This window comes from Bactrocera dorsalis, chromosome 2 (genome assembly GCF_023373825.1).
Source record: "Bactrocera dorsalis isolate Fly_Bdor chromosome 2, ASM2337382v1, whole genome shotgun sequence".
Lineage (NCBI taxonomy): Eukaryota > Metazoa > Arthropoda > Insecta > Diptera > Tephritidae > Bactrocera > Bactrocera dorsalis.
Genome location: NC_064304.1, coordinates 35,030,989 through 35,051,382, shown reverse-complemented (window position 1 = coordinate 35,051,382; position 20,394 = coordinate 35,030,989). Strand labels below are relative to the sequence as shown.

The 20,394-nt window shown below is 33.4% G+C and overlaps 1 protein-coding gene across 2 annotated transcripts in view; it reads left to right on the top strand.

Moving 5' to 3' along the window:
• LOC125776865 (sodium-coupled monocarboxylate transporter 1-like) overlaps positions 1–20,394 on the top strand; it is a 99,293-nt gene that overhangs the window by 27,846 nt on the left and 51,053 nt on the right. For both annotated transcript variants that reach the window (XM_049450589.1, XM_049450588.1), the window contains exon 2: positions 2,393–2,505. The gene's annotated coding sequence lies outside the window, so the exon portion shown is untranslated. The remainder of the gene's footprint in view (positions 1–2,392; positions 2,506–20,394) is intronic.

The following is a 20,394-nucleotide window of genomic DNA, read 5'->3' as shown; positions in this document are numbered from 1 at the left end:
TCAGTCACTATTTTGTGCTGGCCAAAAACTTCTGAAACCCTGATAATTTTATACCACAATTTTGGGCTATTTGCTGTAGTGATCCGATCTGAACAATTTCCAAATCAAATTTCTTGAAGATATCTCGCCAAAGGAAAAAACTTATCTTACAAGCACTTGATTCCAAGCGACCTTGTTTTTAAGATATAAAAAACAGAAAAAAGGGTTCCTCTCGAAAATTATAAGTAAAAAAAGCCATTTTTTTTTATTTTTAAAGCACAAACATTTTAAGATCAAACATTCCGACGAACTAAACTTTACTTAGAATCTAAAAATATGACTCAGCGAAATGCAGCAGATTATAAATAAAAATAATGCTTCAACTCTTGTTTATAAGTTAAAAATATATGTTTGAATATTTTGTTGCGGTAAAAAAACGCTCGCAAATTTATGGGCGTCTGCAACTCTTGCTTTTCTCTTTTCATTACAACAACGGTTTTGCAGATATTTTTGCTTTGCTTGCGCACTACTGGCGATAATTTAGTCAGCAACCGAACCATTAATGACCACACAATGCGCTTACATAAAAATAAAATAAGGGAGTCGCTCGTCACTTGTGCTTGCAACTCGCAGTTGAGCCCCCAATCACGCTGCACGCACAAGCTTCTTCTGTCTTCTGATAAAAATAGCAAGCAAACCCTGGCTTTGAAGCCAAGGGCAACAGCAAATTTGCGCTATTTTCGCACAGTTGTGTGTGTGTGTGTATCTGAGTGTGCGTAATTGTCAATAAAGAGTATCTAAAAATAGTTCAAGCATATCTACATACCAGAATTAATGGTGATAATTGGTTAGCACCATTTGGTTATTCCCAGCGTGACCGCAATTTCGCTGTTAATTATAAACAAATTGTACATATGTATATGTTAATAATTGATAAGTGGCATATTTTAAAAAAAAAGATTGAAAAATATTTTTTTTTTGTTTTTGGATTTTTTTTTTATTTTTTGTTTTTATACTCTTGCAACATGTTGCTACATAGTATAATAGTTTTGCTCACCTAACGTTTGTACATATCACCTAAAACTAATCGAGATACACTTAGGCTTTATATATATTTGGGGTTTTCAATTTTTTTTTAAGTTTGATATCTTTTTGCTTAACAAAAAATTGAGTTACAGTTATTTCTAAACTTAAAATCAAACAGTCCTTTTCAAAATATCTAAAAAATATTTAAAAAAAAAATTAATGAAATTAAAAACATTAATAAAAAATTTACTTTTGATTTTTTTTTTTTAATTTCACAAATTTTTTAAAAATTTTAAATTCAAAAAAAAAAAAAAAAAATTTGAGGAAATTCGTGGAAAACTTCGAATATACTTAAAGAAAGTTTAAATTTTTTTAGAAACAAATTTTTTGAAATATTTTTAATTTTTGTTTTTAAATAAAAAATTTCAACTTATAGAAAAATGATATGTTTTTTTTTTCAAATACCAAAATAAAAAAGCATGAATTTGTAGCATATTTTAAAATATTTAAAGAAATTTTAATTTTTTTTTTCGTTTTTAGATTTTTTTTCAATATTTTATATTTTTTTCAATGTCTTACAAATTTTTTTTAGATTATTTCGGGACTTATAAAATTTCAAAAATTCGGTGAAAAATATATTTTTTAGATTTATTTTTTCCGAATTTTATAATTTGAGGAAATTCGTGGTGTATTTTGAAAATTTATAAAGAAATTTTCATTTCTTTTTTAATTTTTTTTTTTAACTAAAAAAATTTCGATATCTAAACAATTAATTTTTTTTTTTCAAATGCCAAAATATTGAAAGTATTTCAAGACATTTTTTTTAATATCCTTTCAAAACATTTATTATATTATTTTGTTCAATATTTTATACAATTTTTAAGAATTTTTTTGCGATTTTTTTAATTTTTAAAAATGTGGTGAATACTTTGAAAATTATTAAAAAAATTGGAAAATTATTTAAATTTTTAATGAAAGTTTTTTAAAATCTTTTTTGTTTAAGTTTTCTCATAAAAAAAAAAATATTTTTTTTCCCAAAAATACTAAAATAAGAAATAAGCAATAATTCGTATTTTTACAAATTTAGAAATATTTCTTTTGATTTTTTTTTAGAATTTTGCTTCTTTACAAATTTTTGTAATTTGAAAAAAGAAAGTTTTTTTCCAATAACAAAATAATAAATAAACATTAATTTAAAACAAATTTTGAATATGTTTGAAGAAAATTTTAAATATTTCTTTTAAATATATTTTTCTTCAAAATTTTTTGTTGAAATTTGTCTTAAATATTTTTTGGCATATTTTAAAAATTTTAATATTTGTAAAAAAAAGAAATAATATCTACAAATAAACTTATTTTCTCAAAATGTCTGTTTTTCATTTTACAGAATTTACCAAAAGTGAGGTTATATTACCACTGAAACTATTACATCTAAATATATGAAAACTCGCGAAACTGAAATATACGGAAATAATAAACGGAACGGATTTTTATATTGCGGTAAGAACTAATTTAATCAGATTAAAAATCTACCAAAAATCTTTACAAAAATGTTCGATAAAACCTTACAAATGTTATATAACTCCATAAATTTGCCTACCACAACCATTAATTTCTTCTATTGTCCTACTTTATACTGTAACTAATGCATTCGAATTTATAGCTATGTCACGAAAAATATCAAATCATTGTATTGAAGACACGCGAAGCCATCATGCAAATTCTCCGAACTGTGCCAAAATGAATTGGCTGACAAATGTTTCAAATATGTTAGACAAATTTGAGCTTATTTATGAAAACAGTATGTACATTGATATATGTATCACTCACGTGCGGATATATTATATAAAGGTGCAACAAAAACAATGCTGTTTGAACTTTTGAACTCTTCGACATTCTGTGTTGAATGTTTTCATGAGCAATTTTCTAGCAATAAGACTGGTATTTTATTGCACAGCCATCAATGCAGTTTCGCGAGAATTCAAGATATGCTGCTGTTCGTATTACGGCGACCCGGCATGGAACATTGCGATTTGCTTGTTTGATATTTGCGTTTTCTATTTTTCACATAGAAGATATGAAATAGAGTGGGTGAAACTGCGATTAGAAACTTGTATGTATGATGTATGTGTTTTCATATGCCGCGAATCGATTTGGACTAGTTTGCAACTGGATACTTTGTTTTCATTATAAACAACTGGATACCTGAGCAAATGTAAATTAGCACAGTTAGTTTGTCTATAAGCAACAGTTCCCAACTAGTTTGATCCAAAAAATAGGTATCTCAATTAGCAAATGTAATCGAGTATTAGCGCTAAAATTGTCGTCAGCGAAGTATGGCATTTAGCCGAATAAACCTTGGAATTTCTGTACTAAAATTTAAAAATCCAAACTTATGTCAAAAAATTTTTCAAAAAATTGAAGGAAATGGTAACAAAACAATTGAAAATCTTTTAAGCTTTCACAAATTATTTTAGGAAAAATATGTATATTTAGTCTCTTTATAAAAATAAAATTCCTGTTTATTTCATAATTTAGAATTTATTTATACATTTTGTAAAAAAAAGTAAATTCAAAGTACCAAAAAAAATACTTTCTCGCTATCTATGCCCTTGTCAATATATCATACTCATATATACATATGTATACCAGCTCGTAGATATGTTCACTTTATTTACTCTAAAAACTCTCCAACATGCAGTCGACTGCAATTGAATGAAATGGAATGGAATGACAGTGTTTGCTTTTAGTTGCTTTATTCTCTTAAATATTTTTTTCCCTACATTCAGTTTAATACGAAAATTTGATTTGGAATTGATTTCATTTCACTTCGAGTGGGTGAGTGAGTGCATTTGCTGTCAATTCGGCTTCTGCTGCCATTTTAGTGCTACTTTCAGTCGATTTTTATGATTACCTAAAATTGTAATATATATATATATATATAAATCGAAATAACAAAATTGTGGCACAGTTGAATGACATATTGAAAGTAGAATGCTGAAATTGATTTGGAAATAAGGGCATTGAACTTTTGCATTTTAGTGCTTAGAAGAAAGTGGTGTGTTTATCTAATGTACTTAGGGTGTGAACACAGTGCTGCAGCGAGTGAGACAGAGTGGTTACAAAGCTGCCTTTATGTTTATGCAATATTTTTGCATATTAAAGGCAGCTTTTAAATAAATGCCACATATAGTTTCTGTCGGAATAAAATGGTTGTAGAATTTTTTTTTTTCATTTGATGAGATATTCTCCCGAAATTTGGCATGGACTATTTTGTAAAGCAATCATATTTTTACACATTGTGGCATAAAAAGACCCGCAGTTGTAAATAAAACGCAAAATATTTAATTATTCATCCTTACGAGATGTAATACACTTATGCCAACGATTTTTTCAGTTCTCGAAATACTTTTCATAAGCACTTTTTGGGATGAGCTTCAGCCTTCAGCGAATGACTGAAAACGGGTTCCACGGAACGGCAGTTTCAGTTTGAGACTAAATCTAGTGAATACGGTGGTTGATAGATGGTATTCCTTGAGGGTTTGACATTAAAGTCGGCAACAATCGTGGTTCGATGCGATGGTACATTATCATCGTGTAAAATCCATGAATTGTTCTTTCGCTATTCCGGTCGTTTTCGACAGATGTTCTCACGAAACGCCTCAATGCGACCAAATAGAACTCCTTATTGACCGTCTGTTCCTCCGGAACAAATTCATTATGCATCAGGTCACAAATATCGAAAAAAACAATGAGCATCACCTCGATTTTTGAGCGGCTTTGACGTAGTTTTTTTGGTTTCGGCTTATTTTTTCCTTCCACTTCGATGATTGTTGATTTGTTTTGCTGTCAAAATCATAAACCCATGTCACATGGGCAGTTATAATGCTCTCCACGAATGTGGGACCGGAATTCCTACGTTCAAATAAGTCCAAAGAGACCTGTTTATAGTACTATTTTCGGAAAAAATCAGCTTTATTGGGACGAGTTGGGCAAGAACGCATTTTATACCCAAAATATCCACGAAAATCATTCGAATGGACTCGCAAGAAATGTCGAGCTCCCTTGCCATTACTCTAATCATCTAATTTATCAGCTCAAAAGGTCAAAGGTCGTCCAGGACGAGGCATGTCTTTAACGATCTCTCGATATTCGGTCTTTGAAGGCTTTCTACCACTCCTAGGATTATGTATTTGATAAAATCAATCACCGCAAGCCTTTGGAAACATTCGCAATGATTCCACATAAATGCATGAAATTAAAAAATTTGATACAACTTCGATTGTTCGTTATTTTCATTAATTGAAAAAATAGCGACGCACAACTGAGGTACGTATATGTGTACCGAATTAAGCAGCCGCTCTAAACAAACTGGTTGACAGATCGCGCTCATATTTGGCATAGTACTTGAGGACAGTCCAACAAACTTAGCAAAAATATTTTTTTGAAATTTCATTTACCCGCGGAATTTTAATTTTGTCGCTATGCCTTCAAAAAGTTCACCAGAAATACTTTTAAAATACCCATTTTGACTGCGAAATTCAATAGGCCCTAGTTTGGCCCTAGCCTCGCCATGTCTATAAAAAGGGCTCAAAGTCAAAAATCTCATCTTCCGGTTAGGACTTCGAAAATTCATTGTTTTCTCCATTGACAAATACTGCCATCAATCATTTTCAAAATGAAATCCTCCTGAATTTATAAGCCGGTATAAGTCGGCAATAACGTTCCTGTCTTTATTAGTAAATAATATTTTCACTGTATTACATAATTAGTTTATTATCACAATATTTAATGTATACTACATTCACAGCAACGCATGGCCGGATCTATTAATATTATTTAATAAATCGCTTTCGATTATTTCGGCTTTCAATATCACTTTCATTTCCGTTTTGAATAAAAACAATATAATAATTTAACCTTCAAAATTGTAAACAATTTTGAAACGCACATGCAGATAAGATGTTCTTTTAAGAAAGCATGTGACTTTGCGCTATGAATCATTGCACCGGCATCATGCCATGAATGTAAAAATTTCTAGACATTATCAGTATTACTGAGCTACCCAAAAAAAAAAATAAACACACACGCACATCCGAGTATAGTATATACATACATACAAATACAATTTCTCTTTTCATTCAAAGTCGTAGATATGTTTGTAGTCTTATCAATTTTAACAGCTCTCAAAATTGATTTACCAAATGTGAATAGGTGTAGGTAAACCATAATATTTACTCGACTTCATGATCTGATGAGCTGCTGCATATAGGTATACGTTGCTATTTAAGTCTGTGTGGGTATACATCTTTGTGTGGTGTGTATATTTACGTTGAAAGCATCGAAAATTTCATTATTACCAAATTTTTGTATGACTCATTTTTATAAAAGGCAAAGAATTTCATTTCAAGAATCTTAAGCCGGTCGTTTCACACTTTTTGTTTTTGACTGACTTTTTTGCATTATTTGTAGCTGTGTTTAAGCACTTGATGGACACTTAACAACAACTAAAGATACTTATCAATGTCATTTGCACAAAATTTTGTTACGTAACAGTATATTTCTTGGTGGGTTAGAACGTGTGTGTGAGATAGGAATATCATATTATATTTATATGCAAAATTGGCTTTGACACCCATTTCCATGTATTATTTTTTGATTTGAAGAAACACTAAGGTCTACTTCTCTATAATATTTTTAGCTCAACCTTTCCACCCGATCTCACAAAGTACTAAAACTATATCAACCAAACTTCAATAGTGTATTTTCTTCTACTATTTTATGCTACAAGGTAAAATCGTGTTATACTCATTCAATACAACTCGAACAATTTGAACCAAACGTTGATAGGTAAATAGGTAGGAAAGCTGCCACTTTGATCTCACTTAGTGCTGGATGCTTATTTTAGTAAGCCCAAAGGGCCTGTTTATGTCCGTTATACTTTTTATGGGTAGCCATTCAAGATTTGGTGCCTGATCCAAGAAGTTTAGGTCGGGTATGTGATAGAGCTGGACATTCATAGAGAAAGTGAAGATTCCGAATTCCCTTCTAGTTTGCAACGGCGACAAATATTGTTATAAGGTTGGTTTTTAGCATAAGCTTCCCAAAAAGCTAGTGTCTCGCGATTGTGGCTGTCAGTTTGTATATATTATTTCTGGTCTTTGGTTCCATGTCACACACTCTAGTGTAAACGGTTGCTTTATGAATTTCCTTGTGCCTAGCACTCCCGCTGGAAAGATTCTGAGTGTTTGGTAGACGGATAGAAAGAGAGATATCAAGATTATTGGAGTATGCTCCAGCCCCTACTCCGCAGTCAATTTTGGACACGTCAGTATAGGGAGAAGTAGTATCGTCCTAACGTACAAAACCTCTTCTTCATTCACGTCTAGAGGGTAACCTGACCCAACAGAGCCGACTTGACAGTCCTTGACCAGATAAAAAATACAGTTTGTGCAAAAGTGAAGTCGCTCGACCTTCCTAAGCGACATCGCTTCGCTAGGGCTTTTGAAAAATTCCAAGAAGATCCGACGTTTTCGAACCAAATTTTGTTCAGCGATGAACTGGGAGAAGAGTAACCAACCAGTAGATCCAAGAGCTACCATTTCGTCCAGACAAAAAAAGTTTGGTGTACTTTGTAGGCCAGTGGAATAATCGGTCCATATTTCTCAAAAATGATTCCAGTGAGAACGTAGCCTGAAATTGAAGCTCGACATTTGAAGATCTCACCGACATTTGGTTTCAACAAGACGGCGTCACTTCCCACACATCGCATCAATCAATGGATTTATTGAAAGGATACTTCGGTGAGCAGATAGTTTCACGTTTTGGCCAAAATCGTGTGATATCACACCGTTAGAGTTCTTCCTGTCAGGATATGTAAAGTCTAAAGTCTATGTGGACAATCCCGCTTCGATTCAGGCGATGCAGCAAAACATCACGCGTGTCAATCGTCAATAACCTTACGAAATGCTCGAACGAGTCATTGAAAATTGGTCTCAATGGATGGACCATCTGCGACGTAGCCGAGGCGAACATTTGAAAGAGATAATCTTCAAAAAACACATGTCAAAGAATGTCCCTTCGAATGATCAATTGTTCCTCCAGCAAATAGTTTAAATCAAACCAGACCTTACTCTAACCCCCAGCTACTTAAATAACTGAGTACCGAGTATTCATAAGAGAAAATCATATAAGTAAATTGTTTGAGTGACACATTAGAAATACATACACCCAGAGTAAATACAATTTCCACACGTGTATATAGTAATTACTCTTGCCCACTTGTAACCCCATTCAAATGAAGTATTTGCACTCTCGAAACGGACGATTTACCCGCTCATGTTGTCTGCACATATTGACGACCTAAATTGTGTAGCAAAGTTTTCCAACAGATGTCTGCACCTCAATTCCATTTTTTCCGCTCTTTCCTTGGCAATATTACTTGGCTACCTTGTTGCATTTTTGGCTTTTGATTTTTTTCCAATATTCATCGGTAGATCGTTTACCTAATGGCAACCACAATCGATGGCAATCTGCATTTTTCGGTTACTTGCTTGTGGATTTAATGAAGCTTTCGTTTACTCTCTACCCTACGTGCGGAGAAAAATATGTATTTTGCCTGTCGCACCGAGTTATTTCGCTTCTGGCAGTGTTCTTCTCATGCTTCTTCTTCAATTACGTCGGTTATCCTTCAATATTGTGCAAACTGTAAGGTTTTTATACAATTTTATTTTACTCATTCTCCCTTTTTAGCAAATTTTTCGTACACTCTTTCTTTTCTAATAACAAATAGTAGTCAATATTAAAACTACAACGTACACTGTTGTTATTCTCAATTCGACTCAGCTCGTTCGTTCATCCTACTTGTATTTGCGGTAATCAATGGTTACCACCAAAGAGTGTTATTGATTTAGTTTCTTATTTATTCAGCAATTTTATAGCCAAACACTTGATAGCATGCAATTGAAGTAGAATTGAGAACAACTGATCGAAATACACACTTTTAGTTTAGAAAATATGTGTTGTTGTTTCCATGAAGTTTTGGTTCTAAAACCACCAGCTGTTTTTAAATTATCACTTGCAGGTTTTCTAATTTATTTCAAACTGATGACACACTTAAAGGTAAATTGAGTAGCAGCTTAAGTTGCGAATTCAAATAAACTGTTTTCATTATTTCAGGTGGTTGTTTTCTTTATTTGTTCATTCAGTAACAGTTTATTTTATAGGAATACTATGTTTTAAGTGAGTCACAAACAAGCGCCATTTAAAGGCTCTCTGGATTTGATAAAGCTTCTAAGTTTTCTCACAATTTCTTTTAGATTTAGATTAGATTAGCCGTGGGAGATAATCGTATCACGTCTCAATGAACTGAAGATTGGACATGACCAACATTTGAGTTGGAAGCCAGATAGGTAGGTATGTAATAGTGCTGTCCTCTTGGGCTCAATTAGCGCTGAATGCGCCTTTTTGATGTACTACCTTCGGACCTTATAATCTTTTTATCCAGTTTCATCGTCGCGCCCAAACCATTCGGTACTCACAATGATCTACTTAGGTCCGTTATGCTTTTTACGGATATCCGTCCAAACATTTTGTGCCTCGGTCGATCATCACTTAATAGCTCTTGTTACCCCTGCACAGGCTGCTCTTTGTATTACATTTGGTTTCCTGATATTATATTGTTTCTTCAATGTTGGCCACCAAACCAGTTAGAATTGCTGTAATGACGGCAATATTAATAATATATCAGTAAATTGACAAAAAGCTGGAACAGTAGAGCAGTAGATTTTCACAAGCTTTTATTGAAACAATTTTTCCTACAGCAAAATCATTTGCCATAGGTAAAACAGGTAATAATCACTTGGCGCTAGGTCTAGACTTTAAGGTGGGAGTCACTATTATATTTTTGGTGGCCTGATGTTGACCTGGCGGAACACAGATCCTCTAGTATTGGCTTAAGCTAGCCGCATCTGGGCCTTTGCTTCCTTCTGATGGTCCGATTGTTGACAGAATTTTGAGGATATTAATTGTCATCACTTTTCTATACTCATGTACAGTATGTTCAAACTCCAGATCTATTGACTTTTGAAAACAAAATAAATTGTCATATATCTGCCTTTACACTCTAACAAACACGTTATTTAGGAACATAGAAACAAAAAAATTGACCACGCAGCCAATACTAGCACTGAGCTCGCTAACTGTGCGCTCAAAGCTAGTCAAAGAGTGTTTTGTCCTCACTAGAGGTGACTTGATGCTAGACTCGTTTGAGTGCCTGGTCATAGCAGAATCACTGGCAACTGCAAAGTCGATGAGCTGGTCACAGGGAGCACCTTAGCCCCGCTCACATCGAAAGTGACCGAGATGGAGGCCCATTGGCCTCTTGCGTTCTAATACTGGATCAATGGACTCCGCGTGCTCTTGTATGCTTGCGAGATCCTTTTGGCCTAGTGTAGAACCCAGAAGATCTACTTCACTACTTGCCCTTAGCAAAGTACATGTTTCCGCAATCGTCGGGTTCGGCATTCTTACTGCTCACTGTCTTCTTAAAAATTAAAATTTTAACGGACACTTGTTGTCAAAGTTGTATGGAGGAGAGTGCAATTATCCAGCTACTTTCTTCTCCATTGTCTAGCTTTTCCAGTCTGAGGCTTAAACATCTCGATAGTCTTACTTTCGGCGAACAAAAATAAATAACCGAAACTGATATTTGCCGTCTTAATAAATTTGTAAGAGGCTCAAAGCGTTTTGACGATTTGTAAGGGTCCTATGATCCATTATATAGGAGTTTTTAATTAGCGCTCTTCTTGCTTTCTTATTTATTGCAACTTTCTTACACGTCGCTCTTTTCCATTTTCTCAATCCTATCTAGCGTTGCATTAATGACACATGAAAAGAATTGGTAACAATGTGAAGTTAGTTGCGGTTTCAAAAACCAAGTAATGCCTCAGCCACATTATTTAAATTTTTATACCCTGAACAGGGTATATTAAGTCTGCCGCGAAGTTTATAACACCCAGAAGCAAGCATCGGAGACTCTATAAAGTATATATATAAATTATCAGTATGTTGAGCTGAGTCAATTTAGCGATGTCCGTTGGTCTGTATATATACGAACTAGTCCTTCAGGTAAGGTATCGTTTTGAAATTTTGCAAACGTCATTTTCTCTTTAAGAAGCTGCTCACTTGTTGGACCTGCCGATATCGGACCATTATAACGTATAGCTATCATACAAACCGAACAATCGGAATCAAGTTCTTGTATGGAAAACTTTCACATTTGACAATGTTTCTTCACAAAAGTTGGCACAGGTTATTTTCTAAGATAATAATGTTATCTCCGAAGAAATTGTTCAGATCGGTTAACTATAGCATACGTATGTATAGCTGCCATACAGACTGAATGATCAGAACGAAAGGCTTGTATGGAAAATTTTCGCAATTGACGTGATAACTATCTTCACGAAATTTGACATGGATTACTGCTTAAGGTAATAATATAATCTCCAAACAAAATTTCCAGATCAGATTACTGTAGCATATAGCTTCCATACAAACTGAACACAAAGTTACGAAAAGAAATGCACCTGTGAAGGACAAGAGCTTTTTTTCTTGTTTTGTTTGAAACTGCTTCGATTTGAAGTCGGAATTTTCTTGAGTAGGTAAAATATTCAAGGTGAACTTTTTTATTTGTGTTGTGGTTACTCTACATATGATTCGTAAGATTAACTATATTTTTTTGCAAGAGCTTACGGCTACTATAACTGTATATACGAAAGTTGGGATGTTTTAAATATACAGTTGTTTAGAGTATACTGAGAGTGAAAAGATGCCTCTTAATTCAATGAGTAAATTTACTGTTGTTTTTAAGATTCCTCTGCACATTCCTAAGAACTTGTTCAGTAACTGGAATTCTAATCTCTGAGCTATTTATGCATTATGAACCACACATCTAATATCAGTTGAAATTTATCGCTTTGGAATTTGATTCCCTGCTGCTGTGAATGTCAACGAGCATCAAATACAAAACTCTTTAGTTTTTGCACTTAAAACTCGTATCGAAGTAATTGCAGCATATTTATTATTTCAAGTCACGTCTTGTCTTGGCTTTTCAGCGAGTTTTAAATCGCCAAAAGATTTTTTGCCGGGTACCAGTGCGGGGTTTACAAGTAATATGCGACATCGGAACAACAAAAAGTAATTAAATAAATAATCTGCTTAATGATTAAGTAATTAAAGCGAAGTCCATAAATCAGCAGTAATTTAATAGCAAAACAAGTAGAAGAAGAAGACGAAAATTATAGCACAAAATCCGCAATGGATAAAAGCATAAGCAACACAAATAAAGAGGTGATAAAAAATATTTTTAATTTCACTTTTAATTTTGTTTTTTTTTTTTTTTTGTTTCTTTACGCAGATAGCAAACCTAAAAGATATGGTATGAGCAGTTGTTGGCTATAAATACAATTTAAATATAAATAGGAGATATGTATAAGATAATGTTTACCCTTCTTGAGTTCTGATGATAATTATTCTATTGAGCCATTTTTAGCAAAAGCGCTCACCTACATACCCGCACGCATACTAAGTACGCAAACAAGTAGTTCTACTTGTATAGGCCGAAATTCACGTCGAATCTAAAGTATTTCAGTTTTATTGTTTTTCTCGGAAGCAGCTGGCAAAATATTTACATACATATCTACGGATACAAATTATGTTCGTCGCAGGCGGTTAATCAAGTGTTGCCAACTCTTATTTGTCTCTTATGTTAGTATACACTTAAACTGTACTAAGTATTTGTTTTGTATTTATTCTCTGTTATTATGGACCCTATAAAGGTGCATCATCCAAGTGAATTGTGCGTCACTATTGTGGAAAAAAACTTGCGCTAATTTGTAGACACGGCAAACACAGGAATTATTATTTATTTATATGCGCATTTAGGATTAAATTTTGGGACGCTACTAACCGGGTTTACAGTTCCAGTTACTTCCAGTTTTGCTTGCGTCAGCAAGTTAATCTCATTGGAAGAGTTTTTTCACCTGTCTGTCGGAGAGATGACGAATTCAATTGCATGATATAACATCTATTGTTAAATTAGCAAAATTTTTCGATTAACTCATTAAATAACTGACAATTTTCTAATTGACTCAATTAAGAGACGTCTTCGCAATATTTCCTCCAGAAGTTATATTTTTATTATTCCTTGTTAATTGAGTCAATAAGCAAAATTTTCAATTAACTAATTTCAATTTGCTGATTGCATTAATTAAGTGTCATATTTAAGCTACATACGGGCTTAACATATTTTCAATATTTTATTAATTAAGTCAGTTAGCTATTTTTCGGCTAATTTATTAACTAATTAAGAATTTACTGATTCCAATAATTAGGCGTCATTTTTGAACTACTTCGCAATATGCTCTTCAAGAGTTTAACATATTTTCAATACTTTATTAATTGAGTCAATTAGCAATTTTTCAATTAACTCATTAACTAATTGACAATTTGCTGAATAACTTAATTTACCAATAACTTTGTCTGATGTTCTTTAAGAGTCAAACATATTTTCAAGTAAATAAGCAATTTTTTTATAATCTCAATAACTAATTGACACTTTCTGATTAACTTAACTAAGGGGCGTTTTTAAACTACTTTGCAATATATTCTTCAATAGTAAAATATATTTTATTAATTGTTTTAGTAATATTTTTAAATTTTTGCAATATTTTCTTCAAGGGTAAATTTTTAAATTTTTGTTAATTGAGTCAATTAACAATTTTTTATTAACTCATTAATTATTCGACAATTTCCTAATTAAGTTAAAAGTCATCTTTAAACTACCTTGCAATATTTTTTCCAAAAGTAAAATATATTCTTAAATTTTAGTTAATTGAGTCAATTAGCATTTTTTTGTTAACTCATTAGCTAATTGACACTTTGCTAATTGACTAAATTAAATATCGTCTTTTAACTACTTTACAGTTATATTTTGAAAACTCTATTAATTTGCGCTGATTAACATATCAACCAATTCGCTGGTTGACTTCATTAAGACGTCATTAATAAGTAGAAAACTTACTGATTGACTTAATTAAAGAGAGCCTTCAAATTAATTTGTAATATTTTTTCCAAGAGTTATATTTTAAATGCTTTGTTAATTGAGTCAATTAGCAGTTCGTTGATTAACCTCAGTAATTAATTAAGAATTCGCTGATGGACTCAATTAAGTGGCGTCTTTAAACTGAATATCAATATTTTCGTCAACATTTGCTCTCACAAATCATCAGAGAAAATTCCGTTGACGTTAAATTTATACTAAAATAAATTTTTTAAAAACATTACATTTAACCCCACAAAAGTCAAAAATCAAGTACACGTGCATATAAACAAATAATATATATTTTTTTAATTACTCAATTTGTTTATTGCATTGTGTATAATTTTCATGCAAATAAATACATATGTATGTATATTTAAATATTTACAAAGTAATACAGAATATATGTAGCAACGACGCGGTATTGCAAAATGAGTCCACAAATGATTGAAATATGTGAGTTTGTTTTGTGTATTTAATTTTAAATTTCATTTCTGACGCTAAAAAATTTTCCAATTTTTCTGGCTATTTGCGGATTCCAACTCAAAAGATCTGCTTGACAGCCACGTATAAATTAAGCCAATACGTTTCTATACCATCTTCCGATGGGAACCATACTCCAGTGAAGGTGTGCAGAATCGACCGGGACAATCGTTAGTAAGATCTGAGAATGAGGCGGGTGAACAAAAACTTCCTAGCCGCTATTTTTTTTTTCAACATTTTTAACTGGTCTTTCCACATGAGACCGAGCATTGTCTAGACGCACATTGCAGGCATTTTTCGGCAATCTCTCGCTTAAGTTTGTTGAACTTTTGTCAGTAACTTTCTCCATTGATGGTTGCACACGGTTTTAGAAGCTCATAGCATTATATAGCGCGCCCATCTGATCCCACCAAATACAGAGCATTACTTTGGCAATATGAATATTTGCCCATTGCGCTGTTGGACAGACTTTACATATGACTTTTCACGTTTAGCGTTATCGTAATGAATTCATGTTTCATCAGCAGTCACATTCCAAAAACGACACTTCATAGAGCATCTTTGACATGCAAAATCGTATTTCAACGTCGCTCGGCTGCAGTTCATATGACATCCAATTTCTTCGTTTGTGAATGTATACGGCTGCTTTTTTATCAATTCAAGTTTTATAAGTGCACCTTTCCAACTCTCGCCAAGAAAGCTTCGACTGCGATTCTTTCCCTATATCTGTTCACACGACAGTCGGTTCTAAGTAACCGGTATGGACACGGATTTTTATCCAGCCAAGGACTGTCAACTCGGTACCATGTCTCAACATTTCTTCGGGAAAGTTTTCTGGTGCTACAACAACAACAACAATAATATTTTTTCCTATACAAAGACTTGCATTTGCATAAAAGATGTTTTACAATATCTTCTTCTTCTACCTTTTTGGCAGCTTTCACATTAATCGGCGTGCGGTAACCCCAGTCTGCTGCCATGTCTGCCAATAACACAGTGGAATATCAATATAAGTATCACTTAACAAACAAAACAATAATGCAGTCGGAAGTAAATTATACAACAGATTTTTAAGGAATTCCTCAAAGTTCACAAATTCAACTATTTTACGCAACCATGTATACAAACGTACATACATTCATATGTATGTATCGTCGTCAGTTCAACAGCGCTCAAAATTCAGCGTTTGCTAGTTACGCTCTTTTGCCCACAACACCGTTGATTTATTTGTTTAAATATCTCACCTGTATTGCATTCTCTATTTACCGTTGTAAGCGCCAAATTGTAAATATCTGTATTCATGTAATTGTGTGTGTGTGTGTTCGTGTGGCTGAGTGCAAGTTCATTTACATTTCATTACTGTTAAAACAGTTTACAGCCCCTGTTGCCTCAATGTTAACACAATATTTGCTTTTACACAAAACTACAACAATAACAACAACAAACAGCCCTTTCGGCAACACCTGTGACACTCCGTCACACAAACCGACACATACAAACACATACAGCGCCAATTATATACAAATGTTTGTGCATGTGTACATGCATGAGTGTGTGTGTGTGTGTGTTACAATTAAATATTTAGCCCTGCGTCATTTCATCAACAGCCCTTTCATCATCACCCTTGGCCCGCTCCAACGCCTCCGCGCCGCTTGCTTGCTTGACGAACAGAGCAGAGCACACACTACATAACAGTAGTTTAAATAGAGAGCGTGCAGAGCGTCTATTTGCTCGCCGCTTAAACTGAATAAATAGGTAAATGAGAAAAATGACAACTACAACAAAACAGTAGCTATTAGTTTTTTATAAAAAATAACAACAACAACAAATGGAGACACAACATGTTTTTTCCAAGAAATTAAAAACGCAAAATGCCGAGCGCCAATTACACAAACAACAAGCAGAGTAGCACAATTAAATGTTTCTTCGGAGGCTTTTTTTTACAAACTCCCAGCTATCATCATCATCGACGGATTAGTCTCCAGCTGTCGCTGTGTGGGTGCTCACCACTTGTTGTGTTTATATTTGTGTGCATGTATGCAGTGGTGTATCCGATCGGATGTCTGCTCAATTATCGCTGCGCCATGTTTCAGTGGCGCTATATAAAATTAATAAAGCGTTCAGATTTGACATTTATTTCAAGATTGTCGCTCGGTAGTGAATGAAATTGCTTTGCTTGACTAGCGCGCATTAATTGACGTGGCGTTGACATTGTCGTGACACTTCGTAAAAACTCGATTGTGGGGCGCAACCCACTTGTTCTTGTGATTCCAAGAGGCTAATTTAAAAGACTTCGAGATTACGCGAAACTTATTCTATTCGTTAAAGTTTTATTAGGACAGAAGACCGTGCGATAAACCAGATAATAAGCATATTGAGGCTCTGTGAGGCTAAAGCAACCTTCTTTGGTGTATTCTATAAACGAAAATTAAAACTAAACACGAATTCTCAATACAATTAAAAACATATTTAATAAAACAAAAGAAAACTAAGAAAAATCTTATAAAAACAGTATTTTCAACAAAATACTTACATACTCAGCAACCGGTAAAAGTAAGTTGTTCTAAAGCCTATAATTTTCAATAGTTTACGAAAGGATCTACATCATATATGTATGTACTCGCACTTTTCAAAAATCTGCTTAGGTGAGCGTGATATGCTTGCAAGCTCCATATACATATTAGACAATCAATATCTTTAGCAGTTTTTGTTAAATTTAACGGAAATAGTTCTGTGAAACATTTAAATCCGCAAGCTAAAACAAAAATTTATAAGTTCGCCCCTTTTTTATGAAACATTCAGCAGACTTAATATACAAAATAAAAATAATATACAGAATAGTGGCGGGTAGTCGAAAAAGTCTTTTCGTATTTCCAATCAAAATTATGTATTTTATAAAGAACTTTAATGAACCGAATATGTACCATTTTGGTCGACCACCTTTTGCCATCTTTCCGCTAGAAACATTATTCCATCAGTGTAAAACTTTTCTGGTTTCTCAGGCTTCTCTTGAAGCCACCTTTACTCCATTAAGGGAGTTCTGCATTGACCGAAACAAATGGTAGTTCAATGGTGGAAGCTCAGGGCTATATGGTAGATGTATCAAAACTTTCCAGCCAAGCTCTCCCAGTTTTTGCCCAGTCATCAAAGATATGTGTGGTCTAGCGTTGTCTTGATGGAAAACGCAGCCCTTTCTGTGGATCAGTCCTAGCCGTTTCAATTGATTGCTTCAATCTCATCAGATGTTGACAGTAAAATGTAGAATCAATCGTTCGACCAGGCTGGAGCAACTCATAGTGGATGATTCCTTTCCAATCCCACCAAACACTCAGCATAACCTTTCGAGGCATCAATCCTGGTTTTGCGACCATTTGTTGAGCTGCACCACGCTTGGACCATGATCTTTTTCCACCTTATTGTCGTATTTGGTCAACTTTTCGTCTCCTGTTACCATTCTGTAAAGAATCCCAGATTTTAATTCGGTCCATTAAAATTTTCACAGACAATTCATGTGGTACCCAAACATCGGGCTTCTTTTTGTAGCCAGCCTTTTTTAAATGTTTAAAAATCATTTGATGATAATGTTAAGTTCCTTAGCGATGCCATGGCTGCTTATGTGACGGGCATGGTCAATTTTTTCCATAATTTCATCGACTTTTTCAACGAGCGACCAGAGCGAGGTGCATCTTTCTCATCGAAAGTTCCAGAACGGAAGCGAACAAATCATTGTTGTGCTCCACCAACTGATACAGCATCGTCTCTGTAAACTTCACAAATTTTATTGGTGGCTTTCGAGGCATTCTTCCCTTTTTTATACAAAAATTTCAGAATATAGCTTCTTCATTATCTTCACTTATTTTTGGACAGCTGTAACTTTTTTCAACTTCCCGAATATAATTTTTATTTTGGTCAAATAAAGCTTAAAATATCCCTTTCCTTGTGTGGTATGACACAATGTGATTGATAGCACTGGAGATATACGAATGCAACGTCATCTATTGACAAAATACGAAAAACTTTTTCGACTACCCAATATAAAAGTTTGACGTTCTACTTATTATTGCCAAAACCCTATTTGGATGCCAGCATTATTCTAAACTGATATAGTTACTAATGGGTTAATCGCATGTATACTCGGCGCCGGTAAAACAAATTCAAATCAGTATGACTTTAAGTGGTTGATGTATTCGGTAAGCTTTTTTTGATTAACACTTTCCTCAACTGGGAACAGTTGAGAGTTTTATAAAGTCTAAAATATGTAAGGGAAAAGGAATTGAAACAAATTTCTCTCCTTAATATTTTATTAAGCTTTATAGTGGATGTATAAAATTATTTTATATTGCTATATTTATACAAAATGGCAGCTACTGGGCCGTTTTTCGAAATTAACTTGTTAAGAGGTATTAGACGACGAAACTGATTCCAAGAACTCGTGCTATAAATAAATAGAAACAAAAAATGTGAAAAAAAATTAATTTTATAAGTTTATATGACAGCTATATCATATAGTGGTCCAATTTTGGAGGTTTCGTGAAATGAACAGCTTCTTAAAGAAAAAATACCGTGTGAAAAATTCAGTTTGATATCTCACAAACTAAGGAACTAGTTTATGTATATACTTACAGATGGACATGCGGACATGGCTAAATCGTCTCAGTTTATTAGGCTGATAATTGATAAAGAATTAATTGGATATCTGACGTTCCCTTCTTGGAATTACAAACTAAAACGATTTTAGGGTTTTAGGATGATCTCAATCTTCATAAGACTTGCAAACAAAGTACACTTATATGTAATTTCGTAACAACTTTTCGCAAAATGTATTTGTACAAAAAATTTGAATTTTTACCTTAAAAATTAACAGTAAATTTCGTATAAAAGTTGGAGTTATTCCTAAAATAACTTACGTAAAGCACAAGCTTAAAATATTAGTGCTAAAACTACGATCAAAAGCTTCGGCACAGCTGCGGATGGTACAAAGATATATGTAGTATATTAAGAAAGTGAAGGATATGATGGTGCTTGAAAATCGTTAGGCAAGTGTTAGAGAGACGGCAAGAAAGTTCGACAACTCTTGCGAGTCCGTTCGAACAATTTTGGTGGAGATTTTGGGTATAAAACGCGTTCTTGCTCGACTCGGCACGATAAAGCTGACTTTTTTCCAAAAAGAGTACAATTGTGATCGAAGTTCTGAAAATTTTCACACATCTTTTCTCCCCTAAAAAGCTGCTTTTGCGCCGAAATCGTCTCTAACGGACCACCGTATACTATATATGCCATATGAACTGATCAAACAAAGCCAAGTCCTTATGTGAAAAACTGTTTCTATTAACAAGACATCTTCAAGAAACTTGAAATGTACTTTTTAAGACCATGAGTCCCCGAATACACTGTACACATCGGACCAGTATAGCATATAGCTGCCATACAAACTGATCGAACAAAATCAAGATAAAAAACTCTTCCTACCTTTTTTATGTTATAAACTGTGAAGGGCCTTATAGAGGTGCAGCCGAAGTTAGCGTGTTTTTTGCTTTATTTACATTTAATACATTTGTTTCAAATTTTGCGACTGAAGCCCTGCAATTTTATATTAAAACGCATAAAAGAATAAGTTTATTTCATATTTTATTATTTTTTTTTATATTTTATTGTGCATTTTAAGTAAATGCACTAAATCACGCTCAATTATCCACAAATTTATGTTTCAAAACAACAACAAAAAATATATATTCCAAATAACTGTAATCTGCAAATCAACAAGTTTCCATGTATGCAGTTACAAGCACATACCGTTACGTGTATAA